At 33.5% G+C, this 26,187-nt stretch overlaps 1 protein-coding gene across 1 annotated transcript in view; it reads right to left on the bottom strand.

The window, feature by feature from the left end:
• Window positions 1-26,187, bottom strand: part of LOC108740202 — a 224,584-nt gene that overhangs the window by 47,773 nt on the left and 150,624 nt on the right. Inside the window, exon 4 of the mRNA XM_025980992.1 lies at window positions 4,547-4,674. The gene's annotated coding sequence lies outside the window, so the exon portion shown is untranslated. The remainder of the gene's footprint in view (window positions 1-4,546; window positions 4,675-26,187) is intronic.

The following is a 26,187-nucleotide window of genomic DNA, read 5'->3' as shown; positions in this document are numbered from 1 at the left end:
GAAAAGGTTAGAAGCGTTCGAAATGTGGTGTTATAGGCGGATGATGAGGATATCGTGGGTAGAAAAGGTTAGAAATGAAGAGGTATTAGAAAGAATAAGAAAACAGAGGACTCTGTGGAAGTCAATGAAAAATAGGCGAGATAGGTTGGTAGGACACTTTCTTAGGCATGAAGGTCTAGTCAGAGACATATTAGAGGCAGAAACAGGAGTTAGGAGGGGTAGAGGTAGACCTAGATTAGATTACTCATCGCAAATAGTTAAGGATGTGGGTTGTTCTAGTTTTAGGGAAATGCGAAGTTTAGCTCAGGATAGGAATGAGTGGAGGTACGTGTCCAACCAGTCTTAGGACTGATGACCTTATGATGATGATGAATGTCTTTATATAAAACAATCACAGCTTTTTTGTCATTAGACAACACAAACCTGCCGGTACCGCCGCAACCGCTATGTCCCTGCATTTTAAGTCTGTAATATCTTGGAAAATATTCATTTAAATTACATGCCGTAAAGGGTCATATTGGTCTATATTAAATGTACAATTTATTTAAAATTACTTGATTGGATAAGGATTAATGTTGTATTGCTTAAAATCGCTTCGTAAATAAGCCATTATTTCTCGTAAAAAGTAAAGGAGTACAATAATGTAGTATATTATTTTTGTCTATCTCGAAGGGTTCAGCCAGCGTTTCTAATGTAAGCGCAAAAAATGTGTTTATTTACGACATAACATTACAAACCTCTAAAATTATCAGTGTTTCTCTACCAAATTGTGCATGTATTATACATATAAACCTTCCTCTTGAATTATTCTATCTATTAAAAAAAACGCATTAAAATCCGTTGCGTAGTTTTAAAGATCTGAGCATAAATAGGGACAGACAGCGGGGGAAATGCGTTGCATGATTTCGTTACATAGCAACTCGCATGAAGCCTACCGTGCGTAAAGAATGCATTGAATTTAACCCTACAAAAATTAAAAGTGTCTCATTTTAAAGTGACTAAGTGATAACAGTTAATTAAATAAATTGATAATGTTTGCCTACCTTACTAAGACAGGGATTTCGCAACTCAAGAGGATAAAAATGAGCGAAGACGTACGTCGCGCAACAACCGTTTCACCACATTAATGCACTTATAAAATTCTGATTAAGCTTTAGTTGTGATTCGTCTAGATTATTATTATTCACCTTAATTAAATGACTGGTAANGTCAAGTATTATTTTATATATTTATTCTCTGATGTTAACTTTGTAAAATAGGAATCAACTTTAAAATTTATTCATTCGAGAATATGACGCCGCAGTGATCATAAATTAAGTGTTGCTATCATCCGAGGGAAGTTTTGGACCACGAGCGCTTTACACCATCGTGGTGCTGAGGGCGCAGCTGCTGAGTGTGGTCGTTGTAACCCTGTGTCAGATGCAGCTTAATCCCTCCACAAAGGAATCGATAAACTGGGCGAGCTAATGCGTGCTAATTAATGATTTATCACGTTAACATTCGTGTTTGAACTCTGACATCAGAAATTTCTCGGTCACATTGACTGTAAAACTCCATACAGCGATTCGACTAATCCGCCACCAATTTACATGCAAGCGGAGCTTGCGACAAAAAAAGAATTACGACCTAATCAACTCTGAGAGCTAGTACAAGCATTTCAACTAAGTTGCTTAACGATCAAATGAAATTAACACGAAACGCTGAAGTAGTCAAGCAATGAAGCGTACATTTCGTACTATTACTTACAGTTGGAATTATTGGTTCTCATTAGAGAATTTGTCGTGAGCTTCCGACTTTTGTTACCAACTTGCTGAAGGGTGATGCTATTAGTTTCTCTTATTGTTTTTAAATGCAAACAATTCAACAACGACAAGCTCCTTTGTATTTTTAAACTATTTACGTATTTAAATCATGGTTCATCAACCGCATACCTTTGAAACCACAATCTTCATTTAAAGTAGTTCACTATCTATTGAATTGAATAACGTAAATTGCAGCTTTAATGTGATTGGAGGATGTCAATCGAGATTGCTGCAACTTTTTCGCGTCTTGAGCATGCATCGTCAATGTCAAGTATCTTCTATTTGTGTATCTTGTCTTATAAATTTCTAACAACAATTTAGGTATACTGTAAATACCCCCATCAAAACCAAACGGGGAAGTGAGATAAATAGTCGGTGAGATCATAATGATATTTATTATGAGGCAGAAGCAAAATAGTCCGAGAAGCAGAGCTATATGAAAATTTGAAGCTTCAGCAAAAACTGAATTTTTGAATGTTGCAGTTCTACTCGTATTATGGGAACACTACGTCTAATGACAACACGTTTACAATTCTAGATTTAAACAGATAGAGAAGAACGATTTGTGCTACACAAAAAAGCAAGAAAAATAATTTAAGAACTGATTATCAATTGGATTTTGATAATCGCATAGTTTAAAGATATACAGCCGCGAAAAAGTACAAGCAAAACTGCAGACGGCAGTGACTCAAACAGAAACGCGATATATTCATCATATGACCATACAGAAATAAGAACTACGGCAAAGGTCGAAGGTGATAGATGATTGAGATACCTGCATAAATGAATCAATCAGGACATTTATTAATTACTGATTAGGTTAAGTTAGCTAGTTACATCGCTTCAATTTTAGTACTAATTTATATTTAAATAAAGTGTAGCAGTAACCATCTGTAGATGGCGACACACCGCCAGTTATTTGATGTTAGTCAACTTGCTTGGATTGAACAGCTTCGGTTTGATCGATATTTTATCGAAGCTGTATTAATGAGAGCATAGCAGGTTCCAAATCACGATTCTGATAAACTAACAAACAAAGCGATAACAAAATATCTATTACCTTGCATTTAATAGACTTTCTGGTTGTAGCAGCTCTAACTTTAGTTTTACATTCTTATGTAATAATTCTTCCAAAAGGTTGTCAATTTTTTTCTGCTAATATATATTGAATATTTCTAATTGAAATCAGTTTTTTCTGATTTCCGTTTGAAGAGAAGGCAGGAAGACATATTCAACGCCTTTATCGACAGCTGCAGATTGAGAGAATGAATACCAAAGACGGAAGAGAACAGTGACTGGAGGAAATTGAAATGCTTGGTTTTAAGGGTTCGTGCTCGAGGAAATAGAGTACAGATTTATTTTTTACCTGTCGTCGATCGGACTGGTCTCGAACCGGCAATTTTAACGTAACGAATGTACTGTACATCCTGGTCAAGCGTTATACTCAACAGATAAATCATTTTCTCTCATTCGAACCAATTCAACTGTGTCGGTTACTTTATTTCAGCAACGTCTTTATATTACCTAGGACGAAAATTATTCTCAGTTATATGAATAAGATAAAATTCCAATGAGTGGATTCATAGATGAAAAGGAGGAATTATAATAAAGCGGGAAATATAAATGAATGCAGGAAGGATAGAAAAAAACGACTGCATAGACTATGTCTTCGATACAATAACGGATGTTTTGGACAAGACAACGTCTGTCTATTATATAATTTTATTTATTATTGCATACGTTTCATAAAAGAGAGACGTAATCGTGATTTGTATATTGTTCTGCTCGCTTTCATAAGATTTTTTCATAAGGATAACACGATAATCAATTAAATGGTTCTTGAAATTGTCTTAACTAAACAAGATCGATATATTCCTGACTCTTACGGCAGCCCTAAATGTGATAACAATCTATCTATTTATATCAAAAAGCAAAAAGGAACTCGTAAGTTATAAGTTTTTACGTAGATACTTGATATCCGTATATAAAAAAGTTTTTTTTCGTGAGATGCCTTCTTTGAGAATTTGATATCTTTCTATCTAGCACATTTAGAGATTCCTTTGTTAAGTTATCTTCTCCAACCCGAACTGATTGTGTGAACGTACATCTAACATAATATGTTTTGATCAAAAAATTTGTTTTGAAATTATTAATTCCCTTTCCGGTTTTCCTTTCCCATTCTTCCAAATACTAATTCCTCTTTGACAGTAATTTCTTGGCTCCTTAATGTAATCTAAAACTCTTGATATTATTGGTGAATCTCCAGAGGTTTTGTATTTGTTGAATGTATCTAATTTATTTAAATTAACCTAATAAGATATGACAGTACAATTTTATAGAATGAACAGGATTTAACCAACTCTGTAACCAGAGGCGGATTAAATGTCGAGAGCGCTCTAGGCTAGCACCTCATAGGCGCCGCTCTGGCGGTCATATATGTTGCAAAATACTTTTTTTTTATTAGGTACTTCCTTATTTTTTTTTTTTAGGTTTAAAAACTTCCGCGCGCGCCCCTTTTTAACCTTGCGCCCCTTTGCCTTATGGATAATCCGCCACTGTCTGTAACTAATCATTCAGGGTGAGAAAAATATTTATCTGTCAAAAAACCTGAAAAATTAGCACGACAAGGTTGCAGAATAGATTTAAATGTCCAACTCCTATTACATAATGTTATGCCATTCAATTATAGATGGAATTACCAACCAAGCGAATGTCTAATAATTATCAGTACGTCAGTCTGTTACCTCGAATTGGATTTCGTATCCAGAAGAGTCTCCGGTCCTCTTTCGAGTTTATATCGAACGGTGCCAGGCGCGTCGTTGCCGCAGCCCTCAAATTTAAAATTCAATTTCAGGTCTTCAGCGGTTGCGACCTGTAATGAAAGGTTCCTCGTTAAAGAAAGAAATTGAATTCGGTTATTTCTTAAATGGGGAAGCCCGATACATTCGTTAAATTGGATTGAACAGCTGCACAAGTTGACGGGAGCAAGAAACAGAGTGGAAAAAAGGGGAACGAACTTAAACTGAACGATTCAATTACAGTTCAACTGGCTGACCAAGCAGCGTGGTCGTATTTCACAGGAGAAAAACGCAGTTTGGATAAATATAGTGAAAAACCGAGTCGGTGCACAACGGACAACAAAAGGGACCTTTCGATTCAGAATAAGAAAATGACTCGGTTTCGGAACTTTCTGCGAAATTAGATTTCTTCTGTATGTCACTGCGGCAAAATACTTTGTTCTTTTGCTCTTGTCAATAACATGTCTGGGCTCTACCAAATGAAATTAAATCGTCTCAAAAATTAAATACCATATAGTCTGAAAACTTTAAGAAACATTTAACAGTGATTAATATTTAATGTTAATGAAAAATTCATTTAATTTTTATCCACTACAAATTACCTCAAAATTAATGAGGAACAATTGTTATTGCTGTCTAATGATAATTACCGTAATAACAACTAATTAAGGGAGCTAAAACAGATTAAAAAAACGGATGCTTAGCAAATCAGAACTTAAAATGGCTATTTAGCGGTATATGTGAAGTAAATTTTCGTATTAAATTTATAAAATCCTATGACATTGTTAGTTACTTAATAGTGGATTATTAATATGCAATATTAATTTGAAATTATTTTTTTTTCGAATTTTTTATTTGCCCCTCATTAATTTGAGGTAGTTTGTAGTGGGTAAATAAAAAATTGGCAAAAAAAATGATTTTAAATTAATATTAAATTTTCATAGTTGTGCAGACTTCGCATATTAACTACCTGGAATTCTGTGTTGTTAAACAATATGACCCCTATTGTTTAAATCGATCCTAGGAATCATCACCGTCAGTGATTAAAATCAAGAAAAAAACAAACATGTGGGAAAAGTATTTATGATGATTGAAACTGCCGAAGCAAAAAACTTCAAACAGTTGAAATTTCTCCTTTATATATTTTTTTTTTCGGACGAAATAATTAAATGGTTACGGTAACGGAACAAGAGTTTTAGACAAAGGAGTTCCGGGTGTTTTCAACTGTGCTATTGGCCACAAAGTCAAAAGAATGGAACTGACCATAAAAAGGAACGACTTTTGCTAAAAAAAAAAAAGGATTCTTCGTGATTACGTAGCCCAAAGTATCCCCAGGCCTATCTCAGTCTAAAATTTCTTAAAATTTTCTCGGGATCAATATGAATACCGAAAACTTAAAGTCAATTTATAAAAGTTTGACTTAGAACCCTAATTCATATTACAAAAGGGAATGTGAATTTGTTTCGCTCTTTATTGTCATTTCACGCCTTAACTATACCTACTCAACCGATCAGCATGAAATTTTGTAAGCACATCGTCAAAGGTACAGAAAAGAACATAAGGTACCTACCCTTATTCAGAAAAACAAATACTGTTCCTGACGGATAGAAAAATTTCTTTTCATATTAGTAAAGGACTGTATTTACTGTCATCCTACTTAAAGTGTGTGTTTAACCTAGAAAATTAGAAGCATTTGTTTTTGACACGAACTTACGAGATCAATGCGAGCATGTAATATCTAATTCGTTAGTAGGCATATCGCATTTTGTTTAAATATTTTGTTGATTATAACAAAAACTAAAACCGACTAACATGTTGATTAAAGGTATTAGGTTGGTAATATGTATATGGATAATTTGTGGCATAATAATTTTATTATAGTTGTTGTTGAATATACAGATAAGATATTAAAAAATAAGTGACTGATTTTAGGTATCTAAGAAGTCAGATAAGCCAAGACGGAAGGAGTAGTAGGAGTAGTAGGGATATAAAGCAGCAGGTAGCGCAGGGTCTAGTCGTATTCAATAAAAAGAATAAGTCACTTCTATGCTCGCGAATGGTTAATTTATAAATTCGAAAAAGGTTGATGGGCGCAGAGGAAAAGAAAAGGTTAGAGGTGTTGCAGGCGAATGATGAGGATACCGTGGATAGAGAAGGTTAGAAATGAAGAGGTAGTGTGGAAGTCAATAAAAAATAGACGAGATAGGTTGGTAGGACACCTTGTCAGGCATGAAGGTCTAGTCAGAGACATATTACAGGGAGAAACAGAAGTTAGGAGGAGTAGAAGTAGACCTAGATTAGATTATTGTTCGCAAACAGTTAACCATGTGGGTTGTTCTAGTTTTAGGGAAGTGCAAAGATTAGCTCNTACTGAAGAATGAGGGCTGCAATATTTATACCTAAAACTGCCTACCTTTGCCACCGCGCATCCACGCCATTTTAAAATTTCCGCCAGCTTCCAGCGTCAGGCCTGTACCTACCTATATTAATTAAAATATTTGCACATCGAACATTAGAATTGCGTGTTTCTATATCAAATACAATAAAATCGATCTTTTGACTACAGTCAGTATTATAGTTTTCAGAGATTGAATCAGTGGAAACTCTTCTTATCGAAACCTCTTTATTAAGTAAACAGTCAAAAGTCCTATCTACTTTGTTTTTCTTATAAATCCTTTTGTCAATTTAGTTTATAGATTGTCTGTTACATCAAAAACGATTCGGTCATGATTAAAGGATTGACGGCTGGCGTCAAGGTATAATATTAATGAATAGAACAAGCACGGTTTTCCTTTTACGAACGATGATTTGCTAAAATTTACAATCACTGTAATTAATCTTACTAGTCGCCGATTTGTGGAGTAAGATGTCGGTTGAAGTGAATACTGAATTTCCATTTCATGCGGCATTTCGCTTTCTAAATCAAACCAAATGGAAGAATTTAATTGTTTTGTGAATGATTTAATATTAATGAGCATTTTTTTGCTTTAGTTCCGTTGATAAAGCCTTTAAAGCCAATGCGTCACAGGTGAGGTAATCAATCAGTTCATTAAATTGTTGTATGCATAAATTTCTCATTTATTGAAAACTTTTTATTTATTCAAACAACTGAAAAAAGCAATAGACAATTATTTATTATTATTTTTTGATAAAAATACTTGCTTTTTGTAAGTTTTTGCTATTTAAAATAATTTAATTCTTTAAGGTATTAGCAAAAGGTAATTTAAAATATCTCAACAGAAGAGGCTACCATATAGATTTTAGTATTTAATATTAATTAATGTTTTAGTAACACGATTGCTTTCTAGTTTGTGCTCTTTTTTACACTTGCAACTTACAATGTATTTCCTGGCTGAATGTCCTTTTATATCAGGAAACTTTTAATTATAGTTATAAATTTGCAGTCCCTGAGATTCTAGAAATGACAAATCGCTGGCCCAACTCCATTTCGAGGATATGAAATGCAGGTACCGGAATTTATAGCAGAAACGAAGAAAATATATTTTCAAACTAGAAAACTTATCTCATTTCCAAGAATATTTGCGTCTTTTTCTTAATAAAGTCATAGAAAAGGTTGGGTACGAACTTACACTTCGTAGAATCTTATCTTTATAATTAAATAAAAAATTTTGATCAGCCAGTGGATAAACAATTGACGTTGTTGCGGAGAATAATAATGCCATAAATAGGGATTTATTTAATTAATTTTAAACTGCTTTATGATATGATAATTATTAGCTTATTTTAGGGAAAGTTTATTTATTTATATTTTTATTTACCTATTGAGAGTAGGTACAACAGGCTGAGAAGCCCAGGAAATATCACAATATAACACTATATGATGGCATAGTAGTAGTCAAAATGCCTCGAGGGTGAGAATTTATAAAGGATACATAAGTATTACATTAATTATAATTTAATGGAGGATTAAGAATAGGTTTGACAGTGCTAATATAAAAATCTAGCATTTCCATAAAGAGATACTGATGATTCGCTAATCTAGCTGGTCTCTAAAATATGGAGTTATACAAAAAGATAGAACTACAATAAAACCCTTTAAGAAATATTGTAGATCACGTATATTACAACTATTTTCATAATACATAAATTTTGTTACCATACTAAGTAGAAATTCCCATAAATCCTGGTAATGCTCAGTAAATTCTGATTCTTCTGAATAAATCCCTGAATGTAAAAATTAGTCCCTGGAATTTTTGTAATTCCAACAGTGTGTGCACTATAAATCCTCTGAGGTTTACCCCACGGAATTAATTTATCGATTAGTACCTCAATGATGATTATATCAAGATGTTTGTTTATTGTTAATATTTGATGACTTCTTGATAAATATGAAAGTTACACTAGACGGACTTTTAGCTTTAAAATCATAACTTTATAACTATGAAAAAATACATTAAGTTACATATGATTACTGAATGCGTTCTTGGCAAACATCACTTTTGGATTGACAGAATAAGAATTGCGTTGTTCACGTACAACTTGCTGATTACGAACTCACGTTTGTTTTAGTTTGTTCTATCTTGAAGCTGAAGAGATTATACCTACAATTAGTTACAATTAAAATGTAACTAAATAAACTATGTATGTAAGATACGCAGTTCTTTAAGTAGATAAAAGGATGGATACACCTATAACATTATTGTACGTTATTTCTGAACAAATCCGTTACAAAAGAGAGTTGAAACATGTTAAGCTTCACAAAGACCAACTTAAATTTAATGGAGCGGGTATTTTTATCATAACATTCTTATTCCTTGTTCCTCTTTCTTGTCAGTAAAACAATCACAAAGTTTCTTTGTGATTTTTATACTTACTCAGACTAAAAACATTGTGCTGCGCAGTGTTTTAAAAGGCGAGTCAGGTATGTAGCCAATCCCATTATTTCAAAAATTTGATAAAAACTCCTTTAATCTGACAAAAGAGAGAGAAGGAAACAGGTTGTTTAGGTGGGTAACCGTAAGAGGTTTCGCTGGCGAATTTGGAGGAGTTTAGCTCGGAGAACACGTATGATCCAGGCCGTCTCGACGACAGACACAAAGTGTAGCAAAAGCCGCGCTTAAAGTAATTTATGTGAACGGGGTGCCGATGTTCAACGGAGGAAAAGCAACGAAGACAGGAGGCCGGCATGAGAAAAGCTCATTTCGGTTCTCCTAAACTCATTATTGCTTTGGAAAGTATATACCTCGAGTATGTTGTCGCGTACGTGACCAGCAATGTTATTTCTATTTCGTTTCGAAAATCTTTTCCTTCAAGAACACACGTTTCAGACCTGGAATTACGCAGTTGGGTCGGTGCATGGCATCGAAAACGCCTTTTCAATCGATAAGTGCTACATTTGCATTTTTCTCGCAGAAGTATTCAGACTAAAATTTAAAAAGAAATCGTTTTACCCTACCTCATCTTTTCCTTTTACGAAATAAAATAACTAAATGTATTTCCTTTGCCAATGTAATAATATAATTGATTTGGCAGAAAAAAATACCTACAGTACAGGTCTGACGAAGGAAGCTGGCGAGCGGTCGCGCAGGTACTTGCCCATTTATGACCTATTTGGGTAAGTCACTTGGAACCGATACACAAGTAAGCTTTCAGTAGGCGTAAATTATAGTATTAATACAGATAGGACAGTAGCGTACTAGAAAATAATGTAAAAATATGACTTATCAAAAAGAAAAAATAAACCGATCGCTTTTGTTTTATAGTTAGTTTTCACATTCACTGTCATCATCGGAATCTCTATCACTGTCACCAACATCAACAATTAGTTCTTCTGTTTGTATGTCTATTACTTGCTCACTGATCCCTATTTTTAAATATTTAATCTACGCCCCTGATAGGAATACTGAAGAATGAGGGCTGCAATCNCGTACCGCATTTATATTACCTATTCAATAAATACTTTTTCGTCAATAAGGCCATTTTTTTTTAATAAATGCGATCCAAATTCGCTTGATCGTTTCTAGTCGACGCATGGTCAATAATTGTACTGATGTTCAAACTGAAATTTGCTATTAAGCTTATATCGATATTTTCTTTTAGGATTTTTGTCCTACAAATTTTTATTTTTTTACTAATTATAGTGTTACAAACTCTGCCGAATTATCTTGAATTAGAAAAAATAGAAAAATTATAACGAAATAACAATTTAAAGTGAAGTGAAAAGCTTTCAAGAAAGTTCCGGTTTTCATAGACAGTAATAATGCAATTTATTGCAAAAATGAAACGTTTTTTAACCCATTGGCACATATGCTCTGTAACTGCATTTAATACCGTGATAGTGATTTAGGTCCTACACAAATAGTAGTTATAGGGTGGTAATTTTTTCTTTTGCACAAGTGGTATTGATAATTTTTATTTCTTAGTGGTTTCATAGAACAGGGATGAAGTTCAGAAACCGTAACCTAACTAACGTTTTGCCAGAATAAAAATATAGCCGAAACCTTAACCGAATCTGAAATATAAGATTCGAATAATTTCGAATAGGATAATCTAGAAATAAAATCAAATCATTAACCAACTATCAGTTTCTCAATATCGAACATCTGTAACTGAAACTATCTGAAATCATCGGATAATCTGAAGTAATTTCATATTCGTAACCGTATGTGAAACCAGTATAATATATATATAATCAATTTGAATTTAATTTTGAGAAATTTCTTTAGCTTTTTCGACTGAAACTAATGCTTAGAAGTAATATTAGAATCGAACTCACATAATTTAAATAGATAAGTCATTTATCAATTTACAATAGCAAATATTTTTTTTTAAATGTAAAGAATTAAAAAAAGTTTAAACTGAAAATAAGATGATAATATTGATGTAAATGTATGCCTGCGGTGGCGAATACGTAGTTCGTTCTATTTTTACCGATATCATTGAATTATTCGTATGTATCAGCCATAGAACAAAATAAAAAGTATCAATCTTTGGTTGGGATCTCCATTTACTCCGAGATACTTAAATTTCATTAGGGGTTTTTGGAACGATCTTCAGTTACTAGTTAATTGTATTCAATGCCCAGCCTTTCTTTTAATCTCCGCAGATTCCGTTCATCAATCACCTGCTTTATCCGGGTCTAATGCCACTGCTCCTTCCATTCCCGCGTACCCTCTACTTCGTTCGTCAGCAGAAACCCTATTTCACTTCCAGATCACTTCCCTAGCTCACAATGCCCCTCTTTCTAATTTCACTCCTGCCGATTTCCCTGGAAGGTTACCTTTTAAAAAAACATGCGGAAAGAGATTTTGCCTAGGGAAGCAGTTTTATCAGATATTTTAGTAGATGGAACGTAATCGTAAGGTTAACCTCTCGCTAAGAAAATAATCGCAGCGTGCATTAATCGTAAGTTTAATCAGTTTAGCAAATACCCAGGCTTACGAATTGTAGACAAACACAAGTTGTCTAAAGTATATGAGGTAATGGAAATAATTATAATGAAAGAATAAAGAGGGTCTATATTTTATTATTCCTTAATTCACAATTATGCTAATTATGAGTAGTTTATGTAATCAACTATAGTTAACTCGGTGTTTTTTTTTTTTAATCATCATCATTAACGAGCACCTCCACTTTTTCCTATCCAGAGCTAATCTTCGCATTTTTCTTCTTCCCTTAACTATTTGTGAACAGTAATCTAATTCGACTCCTCTTAACTCCTGTTTCTGCTTCTAATGTTTGTAACTAGCCCTTCATGCTTGAGAAGGTGTTCTACAGTCCATTTCAATTTGTTAGAATTGTGACCTTGAAGAAATCTGTGCGAAGATAGAAAGAATACACACTAGGCGTGAGCAAGACAGAAATAGTTGGAACACGCTTGAACGAGCAGAACTCTCGATGGGCGGTCTTAGGAGATCGGCTAGAACTGTACAGTACTAGGCGAAAATGTTTAGCAATTTCTTAAAACAAAAATGTATATAAATTAACAATAGAAAACAAAGCAAAAGTTTTATAGGTGTGTAGAACGTTAAGTTAATTCACTTGTTATTATTTCTGGCTAAATATGCTTTTAAATAAAGCATATTTTTAAATTTTAACGAGGCAGTTTAAATAATTTTGCAATTAGTACTGTACACTTTTGTCTAGTTTTCGCTCGATGATCGGTGGAGAAATGAGCCTCGCAGACAAATATGATTGAATTTGGAATTATGCTACGGCGCATCCTAATAAAGGGAAGGGGCATATCTCTAACTTCCTGAAACGAACAGTACCAATCTATCTCCTCTGTTCTCCTGCCCTTTCTAATACCTTTTTATAGAGGGCTTTTTGGGCTGCAGCTCAGGGCCCTATGGATCTAAAGGGCACCCAGCCCCCATTGAAGACTGGATAATATTGTGAATTTAGAAAATAAAGAAATTATCTAATTAATAATTTATACAACAGAACTAACATAAACAAAAATAAATATTTATTTTTTTAAAAGTGGTGTTAACCCAGGGGCTCCCCATATTCATCGTTCTACTTATTACGTACAAACGAACTATAGCCCTTAATGAGGTTTAAATTCACCCTACAGAAAAAGAGACCTGCCCCCCCGTCATATTGATCCAACAGGAAGCTAAAACGGAGCTCAGCATGTAATAATTTTACGTCGATTGATGTGTGTAAAATTTAGGTGTACTACAATGACTAGTATGATTTGGTCTAAGTACACCTAACCGAAGTAAAACTTATTTAATGCAAGCAATTTAATAATTAGTATTTACAATAATCTTAAATTTCGTAGAAATTCGCGTGACTTTTAAAAGGTGCATTCAATTTTCCTCCAATTTGCGATTTGGTAGCAGTAAATCGTTAATAATCAATTATATTCTGCATGTTAAATTCCTATACAAAATTAAAAATTTGCTAATTTGAAACAATGGCTAATTGTGATTTGTGAACCAATCAAACTTATATTTAGAATCAGTTCGTCATTTCATACTTCTGTTTGCATAAAAACGCTTGGGGTAATTGAAATTCTATTAGTATCTGTCATATGACAGCATGACATCTGATGGCTTATAAAAACACTATAATGTTAGATGATAATTTCGAATCCCTGCTTTGCATTAATATGCTGGGGCGCATTTTAAAATACTTAATGATGTTTTTGGTAATTTAAAAAATTATCTTTTCAACTTTTTCATAAGCATTTTTCAGTTCAGCCGTACAGGAAAGCGTACCGCGTTTATATTACCTATTCAATAAATACTTTTTCGTCAATAAGGCCATTTTTTTTTAATAAATGCGATCCAAATTCGCTTGATCGTTTCTAGTCGACGCATGGTCAATAATTGTACTGATGTTCAAACTGAAATTTGCTATAAAGCTTATATCGATATTTTCTTTTAGGATTTTTGTCCTACAAATTTTTATTTTTTTACTAATTATAGTGTTACAAACTCTGCCGAATTATCTTGAATTAGAAAAAATAGAAAAATTATAACGAAATAACAATTTAAAGTGAAGTGAAAAGCTTTCAAGAAAGTTCCGGTTTTCATAGACAGTAATAATGCAATTTATTGCAAAAATGAAACGTTTTTTAACCCATTGGCACATATGCTCTGTAACTGCATTTAATACCGTGATAGTGATTTAGGTCCTACACAAATAGTAGTTATAGGGTGGTAATTTTTTCTTTTGCACAAGTGGTATTGATAATTTTTATTTCTTAGTGGTTTCATAGAACAGGGATGAAGTTCAGAAACCGTAACCTAACTAACGTTTTGCCAGAATAAAAATATAGCCGAAACCTTAACCGAATCTGAAATATAAGATTCGAATAATTTCGAATAGGATAATCTAGAAATAAAATCAAATCATTAACCAACTATCAGTTTCTCAATATCGAACATCTGTAACTGAAACTATCTGAAATCATCGGATAATCTGAAGTAATTTCATATTCGTAACCGTATGTGAAACCAGTATAATATTATTAATATATCCGTATCCACATCTAGATCCGAAATTTCATATCCATAACATCCCTGAGGACTTACATAAGAGCATTAACTGAACATGACGTTATGCTTTATTATGCTTATACTCTGATTCCTAGTTATTAAAATTATTCAAAGCAGAACAACAGAATAGTAAATGGGCCGATCCTCTCCAGTTTAGTTAGTTAGTGTAAATTTCTAATTTTAAATCAATTCTTCATTAATAAACTTCACCAGGAACGTCCGGCGCCTTTTGAATTTCCGTAGAATTGGAAGCGATTGACGTTAAATAAAGATGTTTCCAGAAATAATCGTAAAAAGACAAAGTTGTTGTTGCAAAAAGACATATGAGGCTGTATTATGTCCGCTTCGCGAACAAACTTTTCGACAGACAAATTTATTTTAATGTCCGTAACTGGCTGTATGCAAATGAGGAACTCAAACTTAAAGAAGTTAAATAAGTTTTATCGTATTCTCTCACTCGCAAAGTTTTCTGGCTTGATTAAAATTTCCGAGTACTCACATAAAAAAAGAAGAATCTTTGCCCAGTTTGGCGCTTTTATTCTTTACTAATGAGCCTTCATAAGGAAATTCTTAAATGACAAGCTTAATTTGGATCGCTTAGCGTTCAAGGCGTATTTCCGTCTATCCAAGACGCTTTCGATGCAATCAAAATGTTACTAAAATGACTGCTTCGGAACTGAATAATGCCTACCTAATCCTTCTTGCTCAAACTGAACCATCAAGGGAAGAAAACTTTTCTAATTATTGTTTTCCTAAAAAAATAATCTAATTAAGAGAGAAATAATTACAACAATCCGGCTTTGCTGGTAAACTTGACCAATCAAAATTAATTTTCTTGTTAATTAATTTTAGCAGAAGTAAATGACAACAAGCCCACGGCAGAACAGCTGGGAAATTCCAATTAATGTATCTAAACTTAGGGAAAGTAATAATTGAAAATGAAAATATTATTTTAGTATTATCTCTTTCGTTTGTTTTTTATTTCTAACAATAAACCAGTGGTGAAACAATATAACCCTCCAAATTGGCAAAAAGCCCTGCTTAAATTGGAAAGTCAGAGAAAGTTGAAAGAAGGAAAATCGCTCTAATCTAAATTTGTCCTTCGAAATGGTCCACTTGAGATTACTACAGATTATTAGGAGGTGTCCTTTAGTAATGTTTCAATGGGACCTTTTCCGATTCCAATCCATGACTAGTTTTTCCACTAGAGTGTGTCGGAATTGCCGAATTTTGATTTCGTTATTTAACTGATTCCGCAATGACACATATTTACTGCTTAACAATCGGAGTTCTAGAATTCTTTAGAAGAATAAAAAGACTGCTCCAGAAAATTCGGTAACAATGTAAATAGACCTCTGGATGGCAACCAAAGTTCGTATATGGACAGATGATCAGTAACATAAAAGAACAGTTCATACAAGCGTATATATACAGAGTGATGTAAATACAATAACCAATAAATAAGCTTTGTGTGTGTGATATAAATATGAAATAGTTTAAACGTCTAATTCGAAAGTTCTCCTTTTCTACGTATGAATAAGAGCTCTTATTAACCAACGGGTTCTACATTTCTCATAAATCGAAGTTATATAGAATGCAAAACATAAACACTAATCGCTATTATTATAAATCTTTGATCCTGCTTTAGGAACTGAAACAAATGTTATATAACATCTTTTAGCTTAAACAATGAGTTCTGGGATAAGCGAACTTCCTCTAAGTACTCTCTAATCTGAAAACTTTGAAAATTGTCTCAAATCATATTTAGCTTCTGTAGAAACATCAGAGTAAAACTCACGTTTCTCGGTTTACAACGTGTTATTAGAATACGTAACTACTGCTTTCCGATCGTGGCCAACGGTCCGATACAAAATCAACTTTAAATTAATGAATTTCAGATATTAAATCCGTTAATACCATAAGTTAATGCAAATATAAAATGAAAGATGTAAGTTCCTTAATTAATCTCCCATTCTATATATATTATTTGTATCTTTGTCATTAGTTGTAATATAGTAATATAGTTTAAGTATAACTTATTTCATTAATTTGCCGTTGATAACAGTTTTACGAAATTAATATTGATAGAAATAAATTGAATGAGTTTCTCATAAGGGATGTTCTTACAGTTGTTACGAAACTGAAAATTTATTATTGACGATATCTCAAAGTAATTGAAAATTCCAAAGGTGTCTCTAGAGATACTCCATGAAATATATCTCCATTTGACTTTCGTCTCAATCATTTTTAGACAGCATTCAAAGATGGAAAAGCGAGATGGTACAAGAGAAAGCTTCTTCAACAGAAATTAAAATAAGAGAAACGGAGCACTTTTGATTAAGGAAAGTACACACTTTTGAGAGGTTCAAATGAATTCCTATACTATTGTCTCTCTTTCATTAAAAAATTAAATCAGTCTCAGAAGTCTGGTATATAATTTGAAAACAAATACAATTAGTAAAAGGAAGTGTAGATAAATAAATTCATTTATTCATTTGAGCGTACTAAAACAGGTCACATAAGTAGGTGAATAATAAATACAATTCAAAACATCTGTATCATACATTAAAAGTAACGTAGCTCATTCTGCAATTAGCAATAAGTGGGTTTCCGTAAAACACTTGCATAAGCTGGTAATAAATATGTAACAGGCAAGCTTTAGAAGGTGTTAACTAGGTGTAATAGGGAAGCTGATAGTGAGTACATAAGTGTGGTTAAAGGACAACAAAATTTGTATGAAAACTACAAGTTACAATCCAAAGCCGGCCCTGGGCATGATTTGGCAACGTGTATGTAGTGCAATTAAATCTTTGAGTACAAACTACCATAAGATCTGAACAGCTACGCATAGGTAGAATACCGCTTGTCCAACGCTTAAAGTAAACAAAAACAACATCAACAACTTACTCCTTAATTATCAACTAGTTATTGGTTGCAATTGATAAGGATACAACAACTGCTCTTTCAAAATTCGCCATACTGTAACATGGAAGAAGTCAAGGTTATTTCGCGTATGCTATACTTTGGGGGTAGTCTTATATGAAGTCAAGGACTTCATCTTTTTCAGTGGCGATATGGTTCGGACTTCGACCAACTACATACATACAAACTTACAACGTTAAAAGAATAGAGACTACTACAGGCTGACTGTAATATAAACATCGTCAATCACAAGTATTTAAGCAAATAACAAACAATGCATGAGCACAAAAATACAAATTGAGAGAGGCGTTGCAATGTCGTTCTTCCCTGCATGCACTACCAGGGTCGGACTGATCCTTGCCTCTACTTTCATATACGCGGAACTTTCGGAACACCTGATATTTAATTAATTTTATTGTTATATAGTACCATATCACCTCCTGCAAGCCTACTATTTATTTCAAAAACACCCTGTATTCTCCAGCTCCTTTCTATTTCAGTTGACTTTTCTTNTCCAACCCCTTGGGTAACTATTCTTACCGCTTTCCATAAGTGAAGCTTCAAATACATGTGACAAAGTTTTTCATATTGGGCCATTTTAAGTCACTTCCAAGATTCCAATTTTGAAAAAGCAGTTATACGCAAGCTTTACGATTATAAATTCTAATTGTAATTATTGTATTTTTATCAATTTTCTCTATTTGCATTTATTCAAATAATGGTTTTTACTACTGCATATTGCTTCTAGCGTTTTAGATACGAACGAAATAAACTAATTACCCGATTGTGTCGAAACATTTAGGTCTTTTGTTAGTTACTTCCTTTCCGATTACTGTCCGTTAAATCGGTAGTTAGAAAAACATTTGCAGGTGTGTACAATTGGGGCATTATCTCGGCCATCAATGATTTCGTCTATTAGCGTTCTCTGTAACCACCGTGTTTGCAAAAGAACATTCAAGAGATATATACTTAAAATAAAATAGGTTGAATAATGATAAGCAAATGTACCTCTAACGACTAAAAAAAAAATATTAAAATGAAACTGAAACTCATCATCTGAAGCCCGTCCAAATTTGGATGGGTTGAACCATCGACATATACAGCCCATTTTAATTTGTTTGAATTGTGACCTTGAAGAAATCTGCGCGAAGATAGAAAGAATACACACTAGGCGTGAGCAAGACAGAAATAATTGGAACAAGCTCGAACGAGCAGAGCTCTCGATGGGCGGTCTGAGGAGATCGACTAGAACTGTACAGTACTAGACGAAAATGTTTAACAATTTCTTAAAACAAAAATGTATGTAAATTAGCAATAGAAAACAAAGAAAAAAATTTATAGGTGTGTAGAACGTTAAGTTAATTCACTTGTTATTATTTCTGGCTAAATATGCTTTTAAATAAAGCATATTTTTAAATTTTAACGAGGCAGTTTAAATAATTTTGCAATTAGTACTGTACACTTTTGTCTAGTTTTCGCTCGATGATCGGTGGAGAAATGAGCCTCGCAGACAAATATGATTGAATTTGGAATTATGCTACGGCGCATCCTAATAAAGGGAAGGGGCATATCTCTAACTTCCTGAAACGAACAGTACCAATCTATCTCCTCTGTTCTCCTGCCCTTTCTAATACCTTTTTATAGAGGGCTTTTTGGGCTGCAGCTCAGGGCCCTATGGATCTAAAGGGCACCCAGCCCCCATTGAAGACTGGATAATATTGTGAATTTAGAAAATAAAGAAATTATCTAATTAATAATTTATACAACAGAACTAACATAAACAAAAATAAATATTTATTTTTTTCAGTAGGCGTAAATTATAGTATTAATACAGATAGGACAGTAGCGTACTAGAAAATAATGTAAAAACATAACTTGCCAAAAAGAAAAAATAAACCGAGTGCTTTTGTTTTATAGTTAGTTTTCACATTCACTGTCATCATGGGAATCTCTATCACTGTCACCAACATCAACGATTAGTTCTTCTGTTTGTCTGTCTATTACTTGCTCACTGATCCCTATTTCTGAATATTTAATCTACGCCCCTGATAGGAATACTGACGAAAGAGGGCTGCAATCGTTATACCTAAAATTGCCTACTTTTGTCACCGCGCATCCACGCCATTTTAAAATTTCCGCCAGCTTCCAGCGTCAGGCCTGTATAAGCCTTATTAACACGTCGTTTTTTTTTCAAAGGATAATGCCGCCATTTGATGACTGCATGTATATCTAATGTTCAGTTCTCAATTTACCATTAGTGTATATATATATGTATATATACATTAAAGTTAAATTTGCAAAATATTCTATCTACAGGGATGGTTCGAATTTAGAAATTGTTTTGCTTATGACGTCAACTGTGTCACAGTATGTGGATAAAACAGTGAAAATATAAATTTCGGTTGACAAGGGTCAGAAGGGGTACTTGACAGATTTTGTTAGAAATTAATTCGAGCAGCAGAGTGGATACAGGTTGCTTTCCCTTTTGTTTAAATAGTCAGAGCGGGCGGAAATACCGATGTCGTAGAATTTGGGTGATCTTAAATAACTTGTTTGGAAATTATAAACTTGAAATTGGTAGATGGAATCTTGGAGAAATTAGAGGGATTTAGATTGCCGTTTAAAATTATGGCGTGCACGAAGTAGATACCTGTACTTCGTTTACTTTCTGTAGCGATGTGACCTTCAGTTTGACCTGTGTAGAGTAGAAAAGAACAGCACTCGGCCAAACTCTTAACCGGTGAGGACCGTATAATCCGTACAGTACTGCACGGAAAAATTGACCATTTTATCCACTACAATTGCATTGCTCAAGTGTGCTGTTATTGGTTCCATTTACTACTGAAAATATCAACGAGATGTTTATTTATATTTGAAGACATATTAAAGGCTTTAACGCTTGTTTTCGACTCGCACTACAATTCATGATTGAACAAAACTTTTGGCAGGTACTGTATGGAAAAGTATGTTTAATAAACAAGAGTCGAGAGTATTATGAGCTTTTTTCTCCCTACCTACGATTTTTCCATCGCGCATCTAAGACATTGGAAGGGGCACTTCGCTACAGAAAGTAAATGAAATATACATTAGTTGATTTTTTTGGTAGTAATTAAATTAACCGTCAAGTTTAGAAAAGTTTTTAATTTTTTTTTGAAATTTACTTCTCGTTTGACTCTTATTAACAAAGTAAAGATAATCTATCATTCAACAAGTCAATATTATTTTTAATTCATACTTATTCCAGTATTTCAAACAGATGGATATAAAAGTTTTTATTTTTTTTTGAAATTTAGTTAATCTAGTTTAACTTTCGATAATAAAATAATAATGATCTATTATTTATTTTTACTCCGTCTTTTAGAATTACTTAATACTTATTCCAGTATTTCTAACTAATGGATGCGTTACTACCCATTTGTTCGTTTTATTACCTATTTGGACATTTGCGCATTCTAATGTTAATCAAGCTACTCATTTGGAGATGCATTACTGTCCATTTAATTTTTAATTGCTCATATTTTACTACACAACCAGGTGGTTATTTAATCTAGAATTTGATTTTTCATATTAACCGAATCAATTGTAGCACATTACTACCTACTTAAATAACATTGCAATAGGCACACGTATGCAATTATTGAACTTATCTGGCTAGCGATAGCACAGACCAATAAGTTGATTCGTTTTGGTCGAATAAACTGTTTTCAAACTCAATTTGTATACTAAAAAGAACAGAGAACTCTATGGAAGTCAATAAGAAATAGCCGAGGTAGGTTGGTAGCACACCTTCTGAGGCATGAATAAAGTGATCATATTGATTTTTTGACAAAGCGGGACGTTGTTGTTTTACAATTTTTTTTATTAAAAAAGGGTAATGTAAGTTACATTACATCTAGTTGGGCTGAATTTTATATTTGTCGGTTGAACAAATCTTTTTTAAAACCTCTGGTTCCGTTTTTAGATACAAATAGACCTCAGTACACGATTTATTTATGCTATTTTGTGTAATCAAAATGGCTTTCAATATTGAGACGCTCACTGTGCTTTTTCACTCGTCCATATTTTGTTCATTTGAGAAAATACTCTTTCGACAAATGCGTTACTTCCAGGCAGACACAAGACGCACTCAATAATTATAGAAAGGTTCGCTAAGTGGATATTGTTTGCACGGATGTGCTGGAATAATTTCACCCAACGGTTTTCAGCCGTCAAATTCTCAGCATTTCAGTTAGTGATTTTTTAGAAATGCTAGAAATATGTGAAAACTCGTCAGAAACTTTGTTGTCTTGATCCTTACAAATAAATTCTCACGTGATCAATAAATCCATGAAGACCTGTATCTCTTCCCATGTACGTTTTTTTTTGATAAATTTACCCATTCAAATACTTCTAATTCTGTGTTAAATTGACCTCATTTTTCGCTACGTGTTTGACGTAGGTACAAAATAATTGTAAATTAAATTATCATTTGGTCTGTTTGCGAAAGCTTGACATTTATGCCCTTGCTGGATACAGCGGGACGGACAGTCTGCAAGCGGGACTGTCCCGCCCAAAGCGGGACGTATGGCCACCTTAGGCATGAAGGTCTGGTCAATGACATATCAGAGGCAGAAGCAGGAGTTAGCAGGGGTAGAGGTAGCCCTAGATTAGATTACTGTTCGCAAATAGTTAAGGATGTGAGTTGTTCTAGTTTTAGGCAAATGTGAAGATTAGCTCAGGATAGGAAAGTGTGGAGGTACGTGGCCAACCAGTCATAGGACTGACGATTTAAAAATTCTAAAAGTATATACAATAGTCTTAAGGATGCAGGTGGAATTAATCTTCACCTGAAAAAGCTGGGATCTATCTAGATTAAAGTGATTATAGTGCAAGTTAATGATAAATTCTTGAAACAATCTAATCGTTATTTCTGTAAATCATTATTACTAATCGGAGTTACATATCAACAGCTTTTATGAACCAGTTTTAACAAGTAACGACTTTCATAATCGATAACTTTAGGTATTGTGAAACTAGAAACAACGGAATATAGTTCCTTATTGTTGCTGCCGCAGAGAAAAATTCCTTTTCATTAAGGATTATAAAGAAAAACATATATTTTACAGGAGAGCCGCTCCAAAAACTTTTTGCAACTGTTTTGGGCATTTCGCCAGTAAACAAATGAGTTCTAAATGTAAATATTATGAATCCCTCCAGTTATGACGTATCATCTATTGCATGGCCTAAATTTAGAATTATTTATTCCGACGAAATGATTTTTGGTGGGCCTCTTCACAGTCGGTGACATTGTTAGATGAAGTCGATCATGAAGCATTTGCATATCAAAGTTAAGTTGCAAATTATCTTGGAAATGGACAAATGACTTCCCGTAAATAATTTTTATCGCGGCTCGTTTAGCGACGTGGGCTTAGTACTAACGTTACGTCATTGCCACAACGCTTCTTTTTCTGCTTTTTGGTTTGGAACGTTCGCACTTAAATTCTGCTGGTAAATTGCGTCATAGATTTCGCTGAAGCAGCACGACAGTGGAGTGGAGTATTTTCTTCTCGTTAGATTAGGCACTTTATTACCATACCCTCATAATTTCCAGAAGAAAAGCTGCATAAAAATCTATCTTGCTGACTTTCATAGGATAACAGATCGCGGAGATTTATGGTGACCGTCCCATGAACAAACGACTTTTGGAATTCGTCACAGCTAAACCTCTCGTAACAAACGAATCGATCTGCTACGATTATACGAGGGCGGTGTGATAAGTCAGTGACTTTTTGTGGCAAAAAAGTGTTTTATTTTTCAATGTAATCTCCTTTTAGCTTAATATATTTTTCCAATTTTTTAATACCTTTCAAATAATAGATTTCCTCAAGGTCTTCAAAATAGGCATTGGGTTCAGTAATGATCTTCTAATTCGATCCCAATCTCTTACCGCCGAGTCATTTCTTCAGGTTTGGGAACAGGAAATAGCGGCAGCCCGAGTCAAAAAATTGGGACTCATTTTGTCCTCATTTGATCTCAATAGAATTTTTAGGGATATTTCAAACTACAAGACACAAAAGTCTCATTTTATCCGCGGTTTTCCCGTATCAGGACAAAATGAGACTTTTGAGGAGTAAAGATTATTTAGGAAACCTCATTTTGTCTTCAAAAAGTCTCATTCTTTTCTTGTTGAGGTTAAATTGAGGACTATTGCCATAGGATTGCAGACATTGAGAATAAAATGAGACTTTTTAGAATCCAATGTGATGAGTCTTATGAAAACTTATTGAGGTATCTGAGATTAAAAACGTCTAAATGAGGAAAAAATGAGTCTAAATAGTTCATTTGAGGATAAAATGAGTCCCAATTTTTCGACTCGGGAGGTAGCTAAATAGGGAGGATGTGCTAGATGAGGTAGTAGTTCGTAGCCCAGGTTATAGATCTTTGCCACGACGATTACACACGTATGCATTGTCCTGGTGGAAGAGGACTTTTTCATTTGCCAAATGCTGTCGTCTTCACTTTAAATCAATGTCGAATTTGTCCAACAGCTCCAAATAGTTTTACCCTTTTCAAGGTAATCGCTGTGAATAACACCGCGTACATTCCAGAAAAGAGTTGTCACGATCTTGTTGACCGACAAACCCATTGAGACTATTATGATGGATGTATATTTTTTTACGGTTACAAAATGGCGCAGAAACTCTTTCGGATTACGGTTGAACATCACCAAACACTTTTGTGAAATGATCACGCGATTGCGCTTAGGGTCGAGTGTGATTGCGGATAGTTTCTTCATGCCCAAATATTCATGTAAAATGTTATGTATCCGCTCAGTTCAGATGCTAACAGCCTCAGCTAGCTGACGCATTTTCATTTTTCGATCGTCCAATATCATTTCTTGATTTTATCGACGATTTCTGGTATAACGGCTTCTTTTGGTCGACCTAAACGTTCGGCGTCATTTGTGCTGGTACGACCACAACAAAATTCAGTAAACCACTTCTTAACCATTGGAATTGATGGTACAGGGTCTCGATAATGATTATCAATCCATTGCTTAGTTTCAGTGATACTTTTTTTTACGCAAAAAATAATACTTGATGAGCACACGTACCTCACATTTTTCCATTTTCGTCGAAATTCACGACATTGTCTGCTTTAAATAGTTGTCAAACACAAACTAAATGACGCAGCTTCCTCAAAGTTTGATAGATAGTACTTGACAGGAGAGCTACGTTGCATTTAATGTTACTAGACGGGAAATTCAAAAAGTCACGGACTGCCCTCGTATGATCTGTAGCATTTCATAAATTTTACCTAGCAGAATCTAATAAAAAATTGATTTTTCTAAAAGATACCGTTGTCGTTCACAATGAAAAACGTATAATGAGTTTTTTGTTTATCTTCGTAATTGTTAGTTTAGTTTCATTCATTAGTTCTCCTTCTTTTTAGTCATCATTACGATATTTTAGCTCTGTTCCTTTAAAAAATTAAAAGGTAAATTTACCGTGTAAAGAAATATATTAAACGCTTCCAGGAAATCTAAAATGCTGCCAATTACATAAACTTTGTCAAATGTAACAATTGTGAATGTATGAAACAGACATCATCTCAAGACTGATGACTTCCTAAGTTAATTAGTTTAGAAGCGATTTGGAAATTAAACATTGTGTGCAATTGTTTTAATTTTTGTTGGTCAACGTTTGTCTTTAAGCTGTATGACTGCTTTAAATGTACGAAATGTTGAATAACTTATTCAACTACAAATTATTTTCTCATTTATAACGTCAGATTTATGATTTTCATAGTAAAATTTATTTATTCTTATTTTTTTATTTTAGTGTGCACTTTATGTACTATTTAAGGTATTATACAGGTATAATTACTTACCATTCGGTAAGACAAATCTTGTTTATTGCACTTTGTATTTAGATAGGATAGTCGTAGATCCCTTATTCTCATACTTTATCCTATTAATTTAGCATTGTGGTAAATTATAAATGAAAATTTCACAATGTAAGCAAATTGTGCAATTATTGATACATCTTGCAACTTTTTGATAAAGTACCTACTGTATATCTTTATTTACTGAAGCGTTTTATTTGTAATTATGTTTATATATCTAAGATTGGTATATGCATTTCGTTCTTAATAGCTATGTACCTACTCTTCCTATTATTGAAACTCACGTTTGTCGGAAATAAAACAAATTTGATATCCTTTAAAGACGTTATTTAGTGATATCATCTTGATGATACTGTCACTTAAAGGAACATAGAAATTTATCTCTTTTCCTGTTTTGTACATTTAATGTGACTCCTGTCGTTGGCTTTCATCAAAATATCTGAATTAATATGATTTCCCTATTAAATACGATGTAGATCGGTTCTGTTAGATTTCCTTTGTATTCAAATTTGTACGGAATTATCACGCAGCTTTTCGTTTATCAAATGTTTGCCCTAAGTACGAATTATGTGCGAGAGACTGATAATGGTTAATGCTTTGCTGATTAGAAAATTAGGAAAAGCAAAATTGATAAGGCAATAACTAATCTGATGAAAATCTATGGCAGAAATCTAGCTCTTGACTTGTACAATTCTAAGCATTTTTGTTGTTTTTGTAGGGCTTTGCTCTTACAGAGGAAGTCTTAACGTGGTGTTACTCTGATGTTGAATTGAAAGTTTCGATATTCGGGTGTAATTCCAGTATATGTACATC

This window comes from Agrilus planipennis, unplaced genomic scaffold (genome assembly GCF_000699045.2).
Source record: "Agrilus planipennis isolate EAB-ADULT unplaced genomic scaffold, Apla_2.0 scaffold2, whole genome shotgun sequence".
NCBI classification, from domain to species: domain Eukaryota; kingdom Metazoa; phylum Arthropoda; class Insecta; order Coleoptera; family Buprestidae; genus Agrilus; species Agrilus planipennis.
The sequence above is the reverse complement of the archived record's forward strand: the minus strand, read 5'-3'. Positions and strand labels throughout refer to the sequence as shown.